This window comes from Pleurodeles waltl, chromosome 4_2 (genome assembly GCF_031143425.1).
Source record: "Pleurodeles waltl isolate 20211129_DDA chromosome 4_2, aPleWal1.hap1.20221129, whole genome shotgun sequence".
NCBI classification, from domain to species: Eukaryota; Metazoa; Chordata; class Amphibia; order Caudata; family Salamandridae; genus Pleurodeles; species Pleurodeles waltl.
Window position 1 is genome coordinate 640031446 of NC_090443.1, and position 20995 is coordinate 640052440.

Below are 20995 nucleotides of genomic sequence, written 5' to 3' on the forward strand. Positions count from 1 at the left end.
GTTTTAGTTAGCTGAGGTAACTATAACTGCTACCTTTCTATGGTTTTGTATGTGTGATATATGAGCCAAACTATAACGTCCCCGTAACATTTGTTTTTTTTATTTGAATACATATTTATATATGTGAAAAAAACTAAAAGGTTAAAGTAGCATTATAGATAGGTGTGATAAAAAGATCTGTTTTTGTTTTTAAAAAAACCTTAGAAATTCACTCAAAAACACAAAGGTTAAAGAACGTTATAGTTAGGTGACTAATTCAATGGCAACATTTAAAATTTGGAATTAAAAAGCACAGAAATTCACCAATTATAGTTAGCAGAGCTAGTTATGACCTTACATATTATGTCACCCATGACATGTTATGGCATCATTTATGACATCACTGATGACATCTCAAAGCTTCTTTGTACACAATACTCTGTAAACTGCTATAATAATACAATTTGGCATTAGAGACCTCCAAGTAAGTACAAAACAGCTCGTAATAGTATGAAGCATCTTTAATGTCATTACAGACACAACTCGGTTCGGTGTAGCAAGCAGTTATGTGCAACATTGACCCTTAACCATGCACTTCACAGGTAGTCTAGTTCAAAGTAACAATCAACTACAGATATATGCAAAACCCTTTTCGCACATGCTGCTCACTATGTATACAACTTTTGAGAGAAAGACAGTTCCTCAAGATATCCAATGTCTGTTAAAATATTATTGACCTACTACAGACTGCTTTTCTCAGTGTCAAACCCTTCACAGTCACCAAACCCATACTGAGAAATCACATTGATATGAGCAGAAGTGTGGGTACCGTAAACAGTGTTTACTCTATGGGGGAGAGTTTATTCTATACCAAGGTGTTTGTAGATAGTGAAACTCTCATGGGAAATACACCACAGAGTAAATCAAAATGATCTACTAATAATAGTGTACGGTCAATGCAACACTTGTCAAAAAAGACACTATTCACTTAAAATTACCAGTGTCTGAAGGTGCTAAAGATCATACTACTTGAAGCCTTCATCCTGTGGTGAGAATTTTACAGATAGCTCATCTTCTGAAAGACAACAAGCACATGTATATAGGTTACTATGTTATGTAGAAATTTTCATAGTGAGATGATTCTGTCTAATAACTCAACGCTGCTTACAATACTTAAAATCTACTACACAGAATCTTTGCCCTGTTGGAAACTTTTTCTGCAGAACCAAAAAACTGTGTGAAACATACTGGACACTTGTGTCAACTGTCATCTGCACACAGAGTTACTCTTCAATACAAGGATTTATAATGTGTTCAATAGGTGCCTCAGGAGCACATGTGTTTTGTAAACACTAGCTGGACACAGGCTGCACACAATTATGTAGAAAAGTGATATGGTAGTTACCCGCAACTATGTAAGCTATAAAACACATTAACACACTCAGTAGCTGTGAATCAAGGAAAACAGGCTGCGTTGATATTAATCAATCTATTCATAGCCTTTGACAGGGTGTTCTACTCTATCCTTCTCCATCATTTGGAAAATATTGGAGACATTGGCTCCACCCTGGCTCGGGTCAGTTCCTTTCTCACTGACAGAAGTCAATCTGTTTGGATCTGGTCCTAAACAGATCAAGTGTGGAGTCCCACAAGGCTCTGTCTGGAGTATGTCTCTTTATAATGTCTAAATGACCCCTCTTGCTTCATTAGTGGAGTCCTTTCGGGGTCCAGATAGTGTCATATACTGAAGACACACAGCTTCTCCTCACTATGTACAATAAATCACCTGAAGCCAGTATGATGTTCAAGAACTGTCTGAGTGCCATCGTCCAGTGGATGAGGGTTAACAATGCAAGATAAGAATAGGAAGAATAGAATGTTGGTTTTGAGGCAAACTGAAACCTGATGTGAAACTGCTATGTTATGTAGCATGTGTAGCTGTAGATTGCGTGAATCAGATCACAATGATCTGAGTGGACCTGGATATCATTAGTTCAGAGTGAAACAAAACCACACTAGAAGAAGAGAGTCAAGACATGCTAACCTACAACCTATTGTGGTACACTGCAGATCTTGAAAATGACCATTAATATTGTTTGCATGTATTTTTATTTCTTTGTAAAGGTATATTTTCAATGGTAATTTCATTTAAAATAATTTATTAAACTTATTGTGCTTTTATAAGGCTTTATATTGAGTTATGAAAACGTTTTTTAGTTTTGGTTGTTTCAGTTTATATTGAATTTTAAAAGGTTGAAACTTTGTTTTTTTATTGTTTTAACATATTAATGCTTGGGAGTTTTTCTTGGATTCTTGTGTTTATAGGATGTTGGGTAAGCAGTGTTTCAAAAATATATAGTAGGTTAATAATAGAATGTCACATTTGTGAGATTAAATGGCAACACTGTATAATATTATTTTATATTTTTCTAATAGTTCTTTGTTTGATTGTACTATTGGGGAGAGGGTGGATAGAGCTTTAATATAACAAAAAATATTTTTTTATTTGGTCATTTTGAGATTTCTTTAACTTTTTTATACATTTTTAAAAATATTATAATTTTAAATGCTGATTTATTTACAGTATTGAAATGTAATATTTATTTAAATATTAGATTGTTTTTTATTGTTATAGAAATGTAGTTTGTCTTTCATTTATATTTGTCCATTGAATAGTATTACCTGTATTCGCACATTTAAAATATTTAACTACAATGTCATTATTTTTGCATACATTGTAATAACATGTTTTATATCATTAATGTTTAGTGTGTAGTTATTCTTACTTTCTGTGATTTATCTAAATATGTATGTTTTCAGTTAGTCTTGGTTGTTATCTAAATAAATATGCAACCTCTTTATTTTAGGCTTTTACTCCAGTGTTACTTGGGTTGAACTTAGAATAGTAAGGCTGACCTGTCAACTACATGTATACTACCAACATTAGTTGGGTAGGTATTAGAATATTAATTCTAATTCTTGCCCCCAACTATTGGAAATGACCATCTTTTGCATGGGGTGTCCCCAGAATGTTTCCCTGAGTGCTTTTGCTTGCTGTAGAACTCTGTGCACTTTCCCGCTGCTGACTAGTGGTAAAGTGCCTGTGCTCCCTCTTTCAACATGATGAAATTGGCATAATGCTAATTGGTATATTTAACTTACCTATAAGTTCCTAGTATATGGTATAAAGTGTACCCATGGCATGTAAGTAAACTAGTAGACTACAGCATCCATTGTGCCACCTAGTGCATGACAGTGCACTCATGACTACACGCCCACCATTTGTAACTTGACTTTGCAGTTTTAAACTGCAAATTTGATCTGTCAAAATAACGCCCTTTGACAGGTGAAAACTTGTCCTTTTAAATATTAATAAGTCACCCTAAGTGGGCTTTATTGCCCATAAACCAGGGTTCCTGGTATGTAAATGTAGTACATGTAAAAGCTTAATGTGATATGTGTCCTTACAGTCCAAAAAATCCCAACGCTATCTTCACTGTAGCAAGGCTGGTTGCTCCATAGTAATGCAGTGGGTTGGATTATTGCATTTAATAATGAAACTTTTGGTTAGGAAACACCTAGAAATATAATTCACATAATTCTAAGTATTTTTTAAATAGTTATAATTGTTACTTCAAATCCACTTTAATCGTCAAAACAAATTTGTGATAACTATTACGGTAAAAGTATCATAAAAGGTTCTATTTTCCCTGTTTTAAAACACTAGCATGCTCACTTCCATGACCTCCAACTATTATCTGGCAGCTGAATAGCTCCCTTAATGAGATGTGAACTTACTCCCAGATCAGGGACAAAAAGCCTTGGTCGTGTGGAGTTGTTGTTTTTCTCTTGAAGGGATGGCCTGTTGGCTGGGCCCAGAAGCGTGATTAAATTCAAAGAGACCTATCCTATCATGGGCAGATGAACACCTAGGCTTGCTTTTTCCCTTTGTCCTGCCCAGACAGAAAGGCACACATCCCAAGGGAAGGGGAGCTGCCCCTAAAACTGTTTAGAGTAACCAAAGATGAGGGGGGCTACTTATTTCCATGGCTGTACATGTGGGGTGGGCACCGGAGCTCTGCACAAGGGAAGAACTATTCTCCCATCTTAGTTTTAGGTAGAAAGGGGCACTGTCAGGGTATTTCCTGAGAACGTTTATCCCAGTCGTTAGGGAGTGGCCAGGAGTTTCTACACCAAGAGGCTGTTGCCATGCATAAATGTGGCATTCCCAGTACCTTCCTCAGAACACTTTCTGGACCAGTGGAAAAACAGAAGAGATCTGGGCTTACTATTCATGGACTAATAAGAGCCTAGAAGACTGGATCTACTCTCCCTCTTCTACCCAGGACAAAGAAGTAGACTCCAAAGTCATAAGGCTTACCTCTTGTTCAAGCTACAGGGATACAACAAGTTACACGTGGCCTTTTTCTGCAACTGCCCAACTAACCAATTCCAATTGGACATGCCCTTGAACCTGCTGCTGGTCTATGCTGGAGTGAGTCTCGAGCCTTAACTGCTGTCCCCAAAGTCCTGGACCTTTGGATGGTGTCAAAATGTACTCCTCCTGCCATCTCTTGAATCCTGGGTCTAAGAAACCTTTTGGCTTCGGGAATCTCAGGAGGACCGGTACCAATATACCCAGCCAATCTACCAATGCGCTGGCCCAAAGATTCTGGATGCTCTTGCTTAGAGTTTTTCCTTGGTAGCAAATAAGATTCAGTGGGCCCTTGCAGAGGAGGTATATGACCTTTTGGAATCCTTTTTGGCTAGAGCCTTGCCCCACTGGAAGTATGCAAGCTCCAAAAAAGTGAGTAAGTATAAAGGTAGAAATCTTCACCGGACAAAGGAACCAAAAGTATTCTGCAGGCGAAGGACCTTGCTTGACGTCAATGGCTCAACTAGGACTTCATTGACTGGCTATCTGATGTTGTGTGGCCCACCACACCCTGCTGGCTTACCTCGCAAAGGATCTTTTATTTCCATTTTAGAGACTAGGTCCAAATGTCAAACTTCATACTGGGTGGTAGATAGTTTCTTCATCTGGCCCACATTCTGTCACAGTTGAATTAACTTGCACCTCGGTACTGGTTAAGTGTAACCAGATAACCATGGTTGGAGCATAATGCTTTTTGGTGCTCTTTTTTATGTGAACAATAAGCATTTTGAAAGATGCTATTTTTTATTTTTCAACTTCACAAATTCATAACTCCTGGTCTTCTATCTAGATTTGGTCATTTTGGTGTTGTTTTATTTATTTAAAGGTACTCTTTCTTTCTGAAGTATTTTTCTTGTGTTCTGTTATGATTATATTACTGTTTTAGTAGTGCATAAATACTTTACACATTGCCTGTAAGTTAAGTTTGTCTGCTCTGTCCCATGGCTACTATGGGGTTGAGCACAAGTTTATTTAGTAACTTAAGTGGTTCACCCTGACAAGGGTTGTGGTTATTACTTTAGGTGTATAATCACTCCTCTCAACTAATAACCCAATTTTGTATACTGGTGTTCAGTGATGAGAACCAGGACGTTTGCAGTGACACTAAAATTAAAATCTCTTGTTAAAATGACTTTTTGGATTTTTAATTGACTTTTGATTTTTATAGTGTCATTTTTTATTGTTCCTTAATTCCTTCCTTCCCTCAATTTTTGCATATCAAGTTTTTTAAAATATGTAGGTGGATCTGACTAGCGTGGAGAGGTTCTGCGTGGCAGAGCTTAGGAAGCTGTGCAAGGAAAAGGGGCTGAGACTAAGCTGGAAGTCCAAGATGGAGGATTACCAGATTGCCCTAAGAGTTTAGGATGAAATTCAGCTACTACAATTAACCCCACAGAAGCGTTAGGTAGAAAAAGAAGATGAGGATGCCACTGAGGAAGCTCCAGTGTCAGAGAATTGAGTAGCCTCATCTGTAGCAGGAGCAGCCTCAACTGCATTGTCCAGGACAAGGAGCACTGATTTGGCCCACAGTATTAGAGAACAGGCAAGCAGAGAAGGCTTTGAAATTGCAGCTGGCTACCCTAGCCCTGGATGAGAAAAACTGGTAAGTTAGATGATCTTGGTCTTAGAAGTAAAGAAAGCCCTAATGGCCCATGAGAGTAGCCAGACAAGAATAGACGTGAGGTCTTGGAGGGCCTCTGGCCCCACTGATGATGTTGGCAGCAACACTGAGGTGCCTATGAGAAGTAAATTCAGAAGCCACATCTCCAAAACCTGGTGCCTAGTAATTTGGTGGGGCATGACCTTGATAAGTGCAGGTTATGAGGTGGTAACCCCAAAGATGTATTTGTTCAGGGATAGCAACAAGAAAGCACACAAGTAGTGGGTGGACATTGGAAGCATCTATAGAAAGGCAAGAACATTTTGAGTGAAAGGCAGCAAAGTAAAGGATTATGATGGGCAGTACAATTTCTTTATGATGGATCACATATTTATTAATTGCTTTAGAGAGTTGTGCCAGCACCCGAGCGATACCAAGGTAACTGTACCCAGAGTGCTTGGGAAAGAAGCTGATCTCTGGCTCAGCACCAGAGTGTCCACCAAAATATCTGGAGGGATGACATGAAAGTTGGTTAAGGCCCCCTGCGCAAAAGGAAGGAAGAGACAAAGATAACATAGGAGAGTTCTCCGAAGGCTCCCAAAATAGTTGACATGAAAGGGAGTCCCATTCTTCTTCAGAGAACAGGGAGGAATTAGTGAGAAGAAACCCATTGGCCCATACCACACCAAGTGTTATGACTGTTTCCAGTCATAGCATGAGAACGGGCATGCTATGTGTCCCATGGAGCCCCCCATCAGTCCACATTGATGATTGCCATTGTAGTGCTGGGGAATGAGGTGGCCCCAGTTTGCACTGAGGAATGGGCAGAGCTCATGCTGGTGTCCCTCTATGACAAAGAGGTGGTACCCAAGGGCTACATGCCTAAAAACACTAAGAAATACAGGCAGTGGTTGACCATTGAAGGGTGGAGTGTGGAAGCTCTGAGAGACAGAGAAGCCAGTATGACCACTGTCATGTATCATCTGGTATCCACCGAGCGGGTTATCCCTGACATAGTTCACCAAGTAGTGACTGCTGACAACCACGTCAGCCACTATCATTTGGTATTGGTTTTCCTGGAGTGGGGTGGAGTCACTGGTTTTCTGACAATAGCTGTGAGTCCTGCCATGCTTATTGACTGTCTTCCAGGGAATGACCAGGACCATTCTATCTGGAAGGACATAAAGCTCAGGTCACCAGCTAAGAATTTGGGATTCCTGAGTGACACCTCACAACCATACAGTCTATTGCGGTATGTCAGGAAAGTCAGAAGGACATGAAACAATGGTGGGAGTGGGCAGGGGACATGAGAAACCAAGGTCTGCAATTATCATGGTCTGGGAGTCCAACCCTGATAGGGAGGACCCACTACCTGGAGGGGAAGATATATCTACCGAGGGAGACTTGCTTGAGCTGGCCAGGTGGCAAGCTGCAAGAGGTCCACTGCAGGCAGAGTTCTGAAAGATGCAGAGTGGATGCCCACTCTCAAGGGTCTTCAGTGATAGGCTGAGGCCAAAAAGGGTAGAGATACCTCTGTCAATCACCATATTTACAAGAAGAATGGTCTCCTATACAGTGAGGCTAAGGTACCTGTGACTGGGTAAACCAGAGTGTTGGTGGTCCCCCAGTGCTACTGGGCCTTACTTCTGGAGCTGGTCCATGAAATCCGTGTAGCAGGACATCTGGGACAAGCCAAAACCTTGAACTGCCTGGTCATCTACTTTTACTTGATCAAGATGAGGATCAAAACAGATGCTTTCTTTAGGTGTTGTGTCATGTATGACTTTTCCTTTTGTGGGAAGGGGTGGACATTGTTGGTATGCTAAATCCTTAGATAGCAATAGGCAATAGGTTTATATTGGTGTTGGAATACCATGCCACCCAGTACCGTGAGGATATAACCCTGAGAGCAGTGACTGTGCATGTGGTGGCCTGAACCATGGCATTGAAGGGGATATTTATTAGAGTAGGATTCCCAAAGGAGGTGGTGTCCCGCCAATCCCATGTCAGCATACATGAAGATCATGTGGAATGAGTGTGAAGTTAACTACAGTTCTTCACATCATGTTATGTTATGTTACGTTTGTGTAATGTATTATTCACCCAAGAAGGTATCCAAGCATACCATCTCTAGACCAATAGGTTTGCTGAAAAATTTAACAAGCCCCTGGAAGGCATGATTATGAGCCTTCCAGAGCCCTTAAGGCATAGGTCAGATATCTTACTGCCTTGCCTATTGTTTGCTTACGGGAAGGTACAACAGCAAAGAGTAGGCTTCAGGCTCTTTGAAACTGAGTTGGATATACTGTGAGAGGCCCTCTCAGTTTTTGAAGGGGGCTGAGAGAATGCCCTCAAGAAACTGTGTTGCCTGTCAGAACAAGGATAGAACTATAGATCAAAAGGAAAATCTTAATTTGGAGACCAGCCAGGACACAGCGAAATATTTGTGTTAGATCTGGCATCCTTGGTGTGGTTTCCTCTAACTTTCTGCCTTCAACCCTCCTATTTTGCTGACTTCGTATTTGATGTCTTTAGGACTCCCTGCACTTTACCACTGATAACCAGTCCTAAAGTGCTTGTGCTCTCTACTTAAAATATGGTAGAATAGGTTCATACCCAATTGGTATAATTAATTTACTTGTATGTCCTTAGTAAAGTGGCACTACCTGTACCCAGGGCCTGTCCTGTAAATTAAATGCCACTAGTAGGCCTGAGGCACTGATTGTGCCACCCCCATAAGCAGCACTTTAAACTTGTCAGTGGTCTGCCACTTCAGTCTCTGTGTACAGTATTAAACTACCATTTTGACCTTTTGCCAGGAATCAACCTTCCCTTTCAATGCATATAAGTCACCCCCAAGGTAGGTCCCAGACAACCCAGAGGGCATGGTGTGGTGTACTTAAAAGGTTGGATATGTACTGTTAAGATTTACTTGTTATGTAAGTGAGAATCCCTTAAATTCATTTTTCACTACAGCAAGGCCAACATCTCCACAGGCCTGGAGTTGTCTTATTACATTTAATAAGTGATTGTTTTCAAATGGGAGCAGGTAGCCACCTCATGTTTGGTGTATTTGTAATACTAATAAAAAATACTCCCTCTGGGTGAAGTTGGGTTTTAGATTACAATTTTGGAAATGTCACTTTTAGAAAGTTGCCATTTTCCTGCCTTAGCCACTTTGGGCCAGATGTACGAAATTCTAATTTTGCATTTCCAAAATAGCCACTCCAAAGAAATCACTATTTAGAAAATGCAAAATGGAATGTACAAAAATAGTGATTTACTAGGAAATCACTATTTAAGAAATGATAAACTATTCCTTCTAATAGGTAGGAAATGTAATACCAGGGGTGACTATGGCCCAAACAACCCCCTTAATGCACCCCAAAAACAGGTGGTGCATGTTATGTGCACAAATGCCCTTAATAAATGCATTTTCAATGCATTTCTTTTTAAATTGCACATGGTTACCATTGACTTGGAGTCAGTGGTAATTGCATTTCCTAAATGGCCATTTTACATTTAAGAAATGCTTTGTATCTGTGCTTAGAAAATCACAAATAGGAAATCCATATTTGTGATTTCCTATGTGGGGATCACAGATTGCGATTTCTACTGGTTGCAAAACACATTTTGCAATTCCCTAAATGCCTTTGTACAAATGAAAAGGGAATTTAGCATTTCGTAATGGACCTAACTTGTGTTTCAGTCTGTTAAGATATGTGAAATGCTTTTGTACATCTGGCCCTAAGTGCCTACAGTCTTACTCTGGGTCACATCACAGAGTCACTTTTTGTGTATTCTTCCTAGACAGTCACACACAAAAGAGAGTTTAGGTGCACCTGGATGTGCCATCACTGGCATGATGGGAGGGCAAAGCTGGGTACAGCCCTACTTACATTTGAATAGGCTGTGTCCTACCTCCACACAAATAGTTGCATGCCCCCTGTAAATAGTCTGAAATGAGGACAGGGAAGACAGGATTTCCTTGACTTCAAAGGGAAACCTCTAAATGCTTCTTCTATCTAATAGGAAGGACCAAGTATAAATACTGGACCTCAGACACCAACTCTTCAGTACACTTCTGAACATGTGGATATTCTACCAAGAAGAAGGACTGCTGTGCTGTTGGGAGGACTGTCACTCTGCTGGACTGCTGCTCTGTAGGACTGCTGCCCTGCTGTGCTGACCTGCTGCCCTCTTAACTGGGTGAGAAGGATTGGACATGCATTTTTTTGAACCAGGACCCCAGAGTGACTCCAAAGACTATTTGGCTGACCTCCAGACCACAGTTTCAGGGACAGAAGGCTCCAATAGCCCTTAACTCAGTGCCATGACTGCCATCTGTGTCCTGGACCCTTGGAAGTGGGCCTGAAGGTGCTCTGCCATCCTATCTGTGGATCCAGCAGAACCAACACATCGCCTTTGCCACAAGGGTTCTTTCAGCGCAAAGACTCCACATCAACCTCACAAACTGCGTCAGGACCACCGCTGTGCAAAGCTTCACTGACACAAGCCCTTTCATCCAAAATCTCTTGTCGATGGCATCTTCTTTGATGACACAGGTTCTCTCACCACAGCCTCGCAGCTCTTTGGAACTGATGCATTGCCTCAACTGTGAGATGCATCCTTGATGCCAGACTTTGCATTGCAAGCCCTTGGTGACAAGATTTATGATGATGGTGGTGCAGGCCCTTGCATCATAGTTCCGTAGCTCCTCAGAACGGATGCATCTCCTTGGCTGCATGATGTATCCTTGATGTGGGACCTCACAATGCTCTGCAATCAGGATTTAAGGTACTCTTGTTCAGTGGGCCTACCTGGGTCCCTACAGCCTGCCTACACAGTTCATGTGTGGTCTTCCTGGACTTGTGACTTTATCCCAGTAGAGCATGACCAGAAATCTGGGCTTTTTATGCTATTTTCACTAAAACCTAAGCTTGCATATCTCCCGCTCCACTGATTGGATTTTTGTTGTTTTGAGCTTGATGTATTTATTAAAATGTAATCTATTTTCCTAAATTGGTGTGGGATTTTACTTGTGTTGTGTTTTCACATTATTAGTGTTTTGAAGAGCTACATAAATATTTCACACTTTGCCTCCAAGTTAATATTGACTATTCGGTGCCCAGCCACAAGAGGGTTGAACACAGGTTAATTTAGGGCTTGCTTGTGCCTAGCTCTGACAAGGCTTGTAGACCAATTACCTAATTTCTCATAAATTGACCAGAAGGCCACTCTGGCTAGAAAGAGTGGGTCATGGAGTCCAAGAAGCTCTAAGCTCTCCAGGACTGGTGGGCTGGGCCATATGAAATCAGAGAGAGGAAGGGTAAAGCCAACTACCTGGTGGGCCTGCAAGTGGAGCTACAGACTACCAGGCACCCTTAAGGGTCATCCATGTCAACAGATTGAAGCCACACTTTGAAAGATCTCAAATCTAAAATCCCTATGCTCATGGTGACAGATGGGGGTCAGGAGGAGGAGAAAGTGAACCCCTACAAGACCTCCTGTCATACAAAAAGCAAGATGGGTCAGTGGAGGGAATAGACCTCTCTGCCTTGTCAGAATGGCAGCAAAGGGAATGCCACATGTTGCTAGAATAGTTTGCCTCTTTTTTCTCACTAACCCCAGGACTAACCGATTGGTGTACCTTTGATAGTGATACAGGGGACAGTATTCCTGTCAAAAACAGGATTGATAAATTAAGAGCCAACATCAAGGATGAGTTGTCCAGAATGTTGAAGCTAGGGATGAATGAGCCCTCCTGTAATCCCTGGCCAAGCCCAGTGCTATTGGTACCAAAGGCTGCCCCGCTGGGCAGCACCACAGAGCAGTGGACCACCAGGGACTGTATTCAGTCACCAAAACTGATGCAGACCCCATACCCACGGTTGATGAGCTCACACTGATTGAGGGCTTCATCACCTTTGATATGACATACATGTACTGGCAGCTTGCCCTAAACTGTGCAGGGAAATGCTTTAGATCATAGCACTGGGCAGCTCCTTCAAAGCTTAATGATGAGGGCCTAGAAAAGACTTTTGCATCCATCGCAGATAGCTACTACCCAAACAACAAACATGGAGTGCTATTGAAACACAAGTATTTTCAGTGTTCTGGTCTCTGAGTAAACTGAGACTATACCTCCTTGGTACTCAGTTCTAATTTCAGCACACTACAGGCTTCCCAGGAGGCTCATGCAAATGCTGAGAGAGAATTTAAAAATGTTGAGGCAATTTATCTCACTACATGGTATGTGCCTTATGGTGGAACACCACTATGGGGCTGATCATGCCAATGCTGATGGTCTTAACAATGAGAACTCGATCGAGATAGGTAGTTCTTTCCACCTTCTGCTGGGAGAGTACCAATATAGGAAATGACTATCTTTTAGGTGACATGCCTCTGTCTCCCAGATTTTATGCCCTATATGTTTTACTGGTTTTAAAACTCTGAACAGTTTACTCCTGCCAACTAACAGTAAATTGCTCATGCTCTACTTTTAAACTCGGTTGAATTGGCATAATATTAACTGGTATGTTTAACTTGCCTATAAGTCCCTAGTGTATGGTACAAAGTGTATCCAGGGATGCACATTAAATGCCACTAGTAGACTGCAGCAACCAATTGTTACTTCACTACAGCTGCTGTGCAAACAAGGCTACAGATCTACCATTATGTCTTGAGGAGGGTAAAAACTATAATTCTATCTGTCAAGGTAAACCATTTTGAAAGGTCAAAACCTTCCTTTTCTGGTAATGATGAGTCAACCCTTTGTAGGCATTGTAGCCCACAATGCAGTGTGCATGTTTTTCAAAAGTAGGACATGTAGAAGTATAATGTGAACACGTCTTTACAATCACCCACAAGCTATTTTCACTGAAGGAAGGCTGGATGGCCCATAGAGAAATATAGTGAAACAATATTAAATAATAATTATGTTACCTCACGGTAGGGACCAACTAGGTAATGTTGTATAGTCATTTTAATACTGTGTTTGGGCACGTTATTATAACATCTAGGCCTGCTGCTTGTGCCCTTTAGCCTAGTTGCATTTTATTCAGCTTCATTTTTATTATTTCAGAATCAGACACATTTGTGGTGCTTTTTTATTTTCTTTGTCTTTTTGTTCTTTCACTTAGGAAAGCACTGCATCTTTTAGCAAGACATTCTTTTCACTTTGTGCATTCCTCAAGGCTGCAATGAGATAGGGTTGCCAGCAAAGTGGTACACTGAGTCTCCACGTTCACAGAAATACACACATCCTTACATGGGGACATTTTTCCCAGAACATTAGCTGTTTTATTATACAACACTCTTCTGTCCCATGCACATTAGAGGGAGATTCGGGTCAGATGACTACGGCCGCACGCTGATTGACTTTGCTACAGCTGCTTGCTGAGATTACTGGTTCCCTGGTCTATATGGGGATGGTGTCTCTGTAGACAACAGGCTTCCTTGCTCAAGTATGGGGGATGATGTCTTCCCAGTGGGTCCTGAAGGACAGATTAGGTCTTGAAGGACAGATTAGGGCTTATCATGCTGTGCTCTAACATAGCTTAGGTAGGAACCGCACATATTACACGTATAGTGAGAGTATGATGGGACTTTTTCTGTGTTTCACTTTTCTTGTCACCATTTTGCTTCTACCATGTTTTATCATTCTAATTATTGCAATAAATTGCCCTTTTCTCTAAGACACAGCTGATTAAATAAATCTTATTGAACCAATTTCTGCCTGTTTTTGTCCTTACTTGTGTGAGACTAATGTAACTGAGAGAAAACTATTAGCTCTAATACACCACGATTTCCCTGAGAGGTCATTAGGTCATGCGCCCAGTTGCCACAGATCATCCCTGGTCATGGGCAGAGATGGGGCTCTGCTAGTCGGCCGCAAATGGATTAGGCCGACAGTTGTCACATGGTGTGGGATTGGACTTGGTTCCCCAGTTCAGGTGATACTGCCGCCCGAATCCAGCAGCCTCATTAGGATAATGAGAGCCAACACGACAATAAATGATTCTTAACTCCTCTTAATATATATCAAAATCCCAACTCATTGGTGAAGTCGAATTTATTTTAAATTGAAGAAAAATAACACTAGAAAGTTACTGTTTCGCTGCCTGAAACTCCTAAATTCTAATTTACCTTGGCCTTCCAACTGCCATGCAGCTGTTAAATGACCATGAATGAGGTGAGAGCAGAGACAATGGTTTGGGCGTTGGAAAATGTTGTTGTTCCACTGGCGGGGTAGCCAGTTGGGGTGGACTCAGGAACTTAAATTACTTAAAGGAGGTCTCCCCAATCACAGGCAAATGTGAGCTCACACATGGCCATTTGACAGGCAGCAAACCCACTAGAGGAGTGCTATCCCTGGAACTGTTTTGGAGTGACCACTGAGAAGGGATGCCTATTTCCCTGGCCACACCACTTTTCACAAAGGCTCATTACCTTGACCACACATTAGGGCACACGGGCTCTGTAGCAAGGGAGAAGGGATTTCACCATTTTAGATTTGAGGACTCAGGCCCACTGTGGAATTTGTTTGCAGTAGGAGAGACAGGAACTGCTTCAAAAATGTGGGTAGGGTTATTCTGGAAACTTTCCCCCATTGGGACCAGGAGTAACCCCACTACCAAGCTAATGCCAGGCTGAAATGCGGTGTCCCCTGGCACCCACTTGAGAACACTAATGAATCTGAAGAAGATTGCAAGAAGACTGAACCTGCTATCTGTGACCTGAGGAATTCTGAAGGGCCGGACCTGCTCTCTCTTGTACCCAGGAGAAAGTAGTAGACTCCAAGAATCCTACTGCTGACCTCCTGTTCAAGCTACAGTGACACAAAAGAGGCTTTTTCTTCCAACGTCTCACTTAATCTCTTCCAACTCTTCCTTTTCTAGACCATGCTGTTGGCCTCTGCTGGGGTGAGTCCAACTAGTGTTGTGCAGGAGTCCCTGAACCCTAGACATTGTCTGGCTGGACTTCTACCACTCCTGAAATCTTTGGACTCAGAAACTTTTGCAACTTCAAGGCCTCCAGAAAATCGAGACAAACATGCCAATTCGATCTGGCCAAGTTGCATTGCCACTGGGCTGAAGAATCAGGTTTGTCCCACTCGGAGCTTCCCCACAGCAGTTAATCCAATTCAGTGAGACCTTGCAGTAAAGGTATCCAGCCATGTAGAGCCCTCTTTGGATAAAGGCTGTAGCCTTGCCTTGCTGAAGGATTCTGAGTTCTGAAAAAGTGACTGAGTGCAAATGCAGAAATCATAATTAGGCGAAGGTGCCAAATATATCTTGCCAGCAAGAGGACTTCCCTGGGCAAACAAATATAGATTTCTCCTGCTCTGAGTTTTTTTCAATCAAAACCAACATCTTCTTCTGGACTACCTCCAATGACCAATGCTGTGGAGTCCTCGTCAACTAGAGCCTGCTGCCTTGCCCCACTGAAGATTTTTCACTTCCATTTTTGAGACTCTGGGCCTGATTTAGAGTTTGGCAGAGGAGTTACTCCATCACAAACATGATGGATATCCTATCCACTGTATTACGATGTTCATAGGACTGGTGAAATTGAAATACGGCGGATAGGATATCAGCCACCTTTCTGACGGAGTAACCCCCATCCGCCACACTCTACATCAGGTGGTAAGTCCTAAGGTAAAACCTCCAACTGGGTCAAGACTTGTTTCTGTATAAAACCTGTGCTTTATCACAGCAGTCTCAAATCTAGCCTAAGCCCTGGTCTGCCATGACCAGTTGACCACAGTTGGTGCTTAATGCTTTTTGGATCTATTTTTATTTTAAACTTTAAAAAATCATATCTCAGTTTTCCTTTATTTGATTTTTGTCATTTTTGTGTTATTTCATTTATGAATATTTACTCTTTTTCCTAACTCAGTGTGAGATTTTTATTGTGTTGTGTTATAGCTTGATTGCTGTTTTGGTACTTATACTAAAATATACTATATACATACTTGTACTCAGGGTATTTTAGTGAAGATAAAGGTTTACCCAGACAAGAAACATAGTTATTACTTGAGATGGGTAATCACCCCCTTAATCTAATATAAACACTTCCAACAGTAATTAAGTCCCTGACTATTTTCCTCCAATATAAGGAACCACCCACACATGATCAAAACTCTCCTGATAAGGCACCTTAGTGCACTTTGCTTCAAGTAAACTCACTCCCCTCCTCAACCAATCCTCCATTCCAATGTCATACACCAATTCCAGACTTCCTTGTACAGAATATACTTCTCATCCACAGCTTACACACCAGAGAGCACACACCAAATTGGTTTGCTATAATATTCTTTGAAACATCCCTTGTACTTTACCAATATGCTCCAACTTAAACAGTGTACTTATAAAATCCAATTCCATCCTCTAACAATACTGCACTCTCTATTATCCTCAAACAAACATACCTAGATATTCCAGCTATGAGAAAGACCTGGTTCAAGTGCTCTTCCCAATCAACAATTTCTACTTTTTTCACAGAAGAAAATAGTATGTTGTGCAAAGACAGAATCTTCAAATTCCCAACTGCCCACCTATCCTCCAAAAATGACAGCCTTTGCAAATGATGCCTTACTTGTCATTCTCAAAATGCTACAACCTTGACTAAAGACCTCATAACACGCATGACTGATCAAATGCTCTCTCACTTGATCACATATTTTGTGATGATTTCATTATTCCATGGAATGGTGGGAAATACAAAGAACCGAGACTTTCACATCTATCTCCACCTCACTCCACAGAGAATTGATCTTTTACCTCAATCAGTATTGTGAAACAAGGTCTAGAGCAATATCTCATTCTTTGCCTAGTAGATGGTTAGACCACCTACTTCAGCTTCCTTTTCATATCTATTCTGACCTACTCCTCTTGATAACAGCCCAGCAGAAAACAACATACTCTGAAGGGATTCCAAATGCCTCAAGCTCAGGAGAAACCAGTCCACCGATTCTAGCACAGGAAGATTCCAAGAAACTAAAGTATGGCAGTTATCAAAAACAATAACTGGAAAAAGCCATATTTACACCCAACATCTCTGAGTACACCTGGAGAAAATCTCCCACCATATCCAATCTTGCATCCCTCAGAAAGGTCAGAAGAAGTTATAAAAATATACTGCACAAAGCCAAATGCTCAAACTTCATAAGCAAGATCAACAGTTCTACAAACCAGCCTAAAAACCTTTTTAATATACTAATGCAACAGTCTTCTACATCCACCTACCATCCTGATGAGTCCAGAATCAATAAATTGCCTAACTTTTTCCTAAAAATGATCATTAATCCCTGGGAAAATATTGACAGGTCTCTTCCACATCACCGCCAATGCAACTATCTATTCCAAGAAAACTTAAATTGCCTTGGATCTCTTTCAACCCTATCTTTCTTGAAAGGTTAAACTAAACCATCTCTGACAAACAACAGATCATCACACTATGTGGAAGAGTGCATCCCGGCTTAAAAGCCTAAAGAATGTAGGGATGCCATCTCACCAATATAGGTAAACACATAAGTCCCTTAAAATTGAACATATAAGATCTCTTGTAAAGATGGAATGAGCTGACCCCTCAAAAACAGAAATTTCACAGTAATAACTACACTTTCCTTTCTATCGAAGGTATTTGACAAATGTGTAGCCTCACAACTAACTGATCAAAACAACAAACTCTAACTTCTAGGAACATATCAGTCAATCTTTCACGCAGTCTACAGCACTGAAACCAGTCTTTCTTTTCAAGATCACAGATCACTGTCTTCAACTCTTCCATCAAGTATCCAGCCACACCACTTATTTCAGTTTCTCATCCTACTAAATCTCTCTTTTATATTTCATAAATTGACCTTACATCCCAGTAATTATCCTTCAAGAATGTATAGAAATTGAGCTTACTGTTCTATGATTGTTCAAATCCTATCTCTCAAATTGTTTCCCACAGATAACAATAGGTGCTGTACTTCTAAATTTACCTCATTACAACTTGGAGTACCCCAAGGCTCTGTCCTCATCTCCATCCATTTGAATCTGCTCATACAGTCTTTCTGAGTCCTTCTATAGAAACACATTGTATCATGCCATCAGTATTCTTACGACATGCAATGCTATATACAAATAGATTGCCTAGTTTGCTTACTAAGACTAATAAGTTGTCTGTCATAAATCCAAAGTTTAACGAATAGCATTAAATTTAACGGAACACCCAAACAACAGAATTCCTTATTTTCTTATCCAAAACCAATCAACTAGAAATAGACTGAATCTAGCCCAAACGGACACTCTGTCAAAATCCTTGGAATGTTGGTGTCTCAAATCAACCTAGACGATTTTAATATGCTGCTGCTTGAAACATCAAAATCTGGCAACAAGAGGAGGACAATGTGTGGGGTATCCTGGAGATTATACAGGTGCCCTCAAAGAAGGGTAAGGCTAGCCAGAAATGTGCTTCTTCCTTCAATGCATTGGATCTTAGAACCCTAAGTGAAAGAGGGGCCCAGGAACAACCTGCTGCTTGCTTTTATATGACGAGCTTCTGTGCCTCTTTCATAGATTATATTTGGATTTCTACTCACTATTGAAACAGCGGCACTCCCACATTGAAACATTGACACTCCCACTGAAAAATGGGGCCACTCATCATCAGCAGCAGACACCTACAACTACCTGGGCATCTGGTTATCGGCAAAGGGAAAGCCCAAAGTTCATCTTAACCATCTAAAGGTTAAAACCAACTTCATAATAACTAGAATATGCCAGCTAAACAACTTCATGGGAAGCCAGACCACCCGACTAATTCTCCAAGTTCTTAAAGCTTCATTTTTTCCAGCATTAAATTATGGGCACAAGGTCTATCTAGCCCAACTTACCATGCTGACAGAAAAGCTCCAAGTGAAAATCCATAAAAGAGTGTTCAAGGGTCTGCAATATTTAGGGAGCAACCTGATAAGGTTAGAATTTGGCCTGGAAGGTCAAACTTAGGCACATATGGGGGCTTTCTTGAAGTACTACCACAAAATAATCATGGCATCATCTAATACTCTAAAATCAGCTCTTCTCCACAGTTTTGAAATAAAGACAAATCCCTGGTCACAATACTTAACCACAGCGCTGACTAGCCTACAAATCAATCAAGCAGAATTGATCAAACTGGCAGTCACAAATATCCATCGAGGCGGTCTTGAAAAAGCAGATAAAAACACTCTCCTGTGCATCTGACCTGGGAAAATTGAGCAACACTCCAGTGCAAAGAGCAGTGACGGCATCCTATAAGAATGGCACACAGTATCTGGCACCTCAGCCCTATCTGGCCTTGAGAATTAGGAAGGCCTGGGTGACACAGATAGCTTTTGCTAGACTGCTCGGCCTTAAAATAAAGGAACTGAATCCAAAATGGCACTCTCTCACCAACATAAACTGTTGCAGGCTCTGGGGCTATAAAACAGAGACATTCAGCCATCTACTATGCTGCTTCCCAGTACTGTTGAATGCATGACACACTTTACTAAGACCTCTCTTCCTTCGCCAGGGCATAAGATCTTGTTCTGAGGCTAGAACTTTGGTATACACCCTAAGTGAGCCAGCAATACTTGCCAAATTTGGGAAATTCATCTCATAGCTGCAAGCAAAATTAAATGAAAATTACACATCCATCTGATTAAATGTTGAACTATTTTGATAGGTATTAATTACTATTTTATTTTATAAGTACGACGCCAGGAACACATCAAGTTTTAGTATCTTTCTTTGCACCTCTCATTTCTCAAGTTTTATATTTATATAAGTGGTTCTAATTTTAATGGTTTTACCGGTTAAAAATTGTTAATACTATTCAACAGTGGCTTACTTCTTGAATTACTAGCTGATGTCTAATATTGAAGGAGTGTTTCTTTTCCTAAACATATCATGAGTTACCACAACAACATTTTTATTTAACTTGCTATATTCTATATTTTGCAAAGATTTTAAGTAATCATGCAATAAAGATGATGAAATCAAACAAAACTACTCAACATTTTGCATGGGTTAGCAACTTCAAAGTTCTCCACATGTTAACAAGTGATCATGTAAGGCTAACTTGTACTCTCAATAGGGATGTCCAAGATTTCTGCAACTTAAAAAAATTGGCTCGGAAGAGGGCACTATAGGGCTGCTAAGAATAAAGTGGATAACAAATTCCTCGCCTGCTGCTCTGGTGGGGCTGAGAGAACTTCTACAAGAGGAGGTCGCTTGTGAAGTAGCCAAATGCACTTAAAAACCTTAGATTTGTTAATATTTCCAAAAAGGTAGGAAGATCACAGATACAAGTGGGATCACATAATCTGGTGTTGAGATCTCTCAAGCAAGAACTTAATCAACTGCAGAATCTGGAAGGCAAGGAAGGTTTATTCATCCAAAGCTTGGGAAATAAACCAGGCACTGGACTTTTGTCTTCCTTGATTAAAGCCGCTAACATTAAAGGGGCCCCTCCGCTCTTTGTTGAATCTATCCACTATAAAGCACCTTCGACACAGTTGATGGGGGAGACTTTGGCAGAAGTTATCTAAATGAGGCATCTCTGAAAAACTTTTACGAACCACTGGAAGCCTGTACATGAGAACTTGGGTAAAGATAGAAATTACGGCCAATAGAGTCACAAACCATAAATTTGGACCATACCAGGAATAAAATAAGGATATGTTCTTGCACCATTGTTGTTCAACCTCTATCTGGCGGACATAAATAATTAAAGCTTTGGTGTCTGCCTGTGCTTTTCCTCCCATATTTGCCGCTACCCACATTCAATGCCTCCAGTATGCCGATGACATCCTGTTATTTTACCATACGGCGATAGGGCTGCAGCAATCTTTGGCTGCCCATTTTATGTATTGTGCAGAAAACAAATTAGAAGTTAATTATGCCAAAGCTAAAATTATGGCATGTGGAGTGAAAAACAGAAGTACTGCAAAATTTAATTTTATGATG